A 1337-nucleotide genomic window follows, 5' to 3' on the forward strand; every position below is an offset into this window, starting at 1 on the left:
CTCTCTTATACCCTTCCCCCATCCCAGCTCACACTGGGACCAGGACACAGGGGCCCCCAGACAGTGTCAGAGCTACCCCCTTACGACTAGACCACCTCCCTCTAACTCCTACTCCTTGGGCCTGCCCAACTCCCATAGATTGCCCGGATTTCAAATTAGGGATCCCCTATGCAAGAAAGCCCTCCTAGATTCCCCCACCCCACACAAGGTCAGGACCTTGCTGTTTGCCCTCTGGGGCTGGGAATGGGTTTCCATTAAACCTTTCTCACTTTGCTCGGAAAATGAGATCAGGGAATTTTAGGCCTGGAAGAACAGCTGGAGTAGGAAGAAATGTCTGTCCTCTAGACCCCCGACCTTGGGCCCCAGACATGCCTACCCTCCAAATCAATGCTCCCCAGCACCTCGGGCAGGCTTTGCCTGCACCTGACACTTTGCTGACTAGATAAACTCATCTGGGCACCCTACTGCCTGACCCATCAATTTGTCCTGCCTGTCACCCTGTGTCTGAAGGGGTCTCTTGAGGACACATGCTAGTGAAGTAATTAGGGACACTGTGAGTTGGGAGGAGAAGGCAGGAGGAGGGAGGGAGTAGGGGTAGGGAAATGCTTGGGGGTAGGTGGGGCATCCCTACCACACCTAGATGGAAGTGGCTGCTTCTCCACCTGGGTGTGGGACCATCCTAGTTTTCATCCTAGTGACTTGGTCCCCTCACTGGCCCAGCTGAAGAGGCTTCAGAGCCTAGAAGTCACAGATCATCACCTCTCAGAGAAACACTGCCAGCCCCAAGGTGATCTGTTCTCAGCACCCCAGCCCAGGAGAGGATACTGGGCAGTGAGTCAGGAAGAGTGTGTGGCTTTGGGCAGGTCATGCCTCCTCTCTGGGCCTCATCTGTATTATGAAGTTTCCCTACATGTACAATGAAGAAATGGACTCTAAACCCTAAGGGCCCCTCCACTCAGGACAGTATGTAGGCAGGATGAAGCAGAAGAAATTGCTCCTGTGTACAGTGTGCTAACTGGGTGTTCCAATATCCCTCATCCCGTCTAATCTCACAGCCATGGAGTAAGAAAGAATATCTCTGCTCAAGCATAGCTGATGGAACTGAGGGCACAGTTTGCGGGCCCCTTCGGAAACTGCACCTTTGGGCAGGAAGAGCCTTTGAGCCAAGATGGAGCTATGAAATTTTGGCTCTAGGCAAAGAAGTATGGCCTGGATAGGTTTTGTTTTGTAGTAAAATATATACAACATAAAATTTACCATTTTTAACTATTTTCAGATGGCATAAAGTACATTCACAATGTTGTGTAACCATCACCGCTATTTCCAGAACTTTTCCA

The sequence above is a fragment of the Neophocaena asiaeorientalis genome, unplaced genomic scaffold (assembly GCF_003031525.2).
Source record: "Neophocaena asiaeorientalis asiaeorientalis breed wild unplaced genomic scaffold, Neophocaena_asiaeorientalis_V1.1 scaffold618, whole genome shotgun sequence".
Lineage (NCBI taxonomy): Eukaryota > Metazoa > Chordata > Mammalia > Artiodactyla > Phocoenidae > Neophocaena > Neophocaena asiaeorientalis.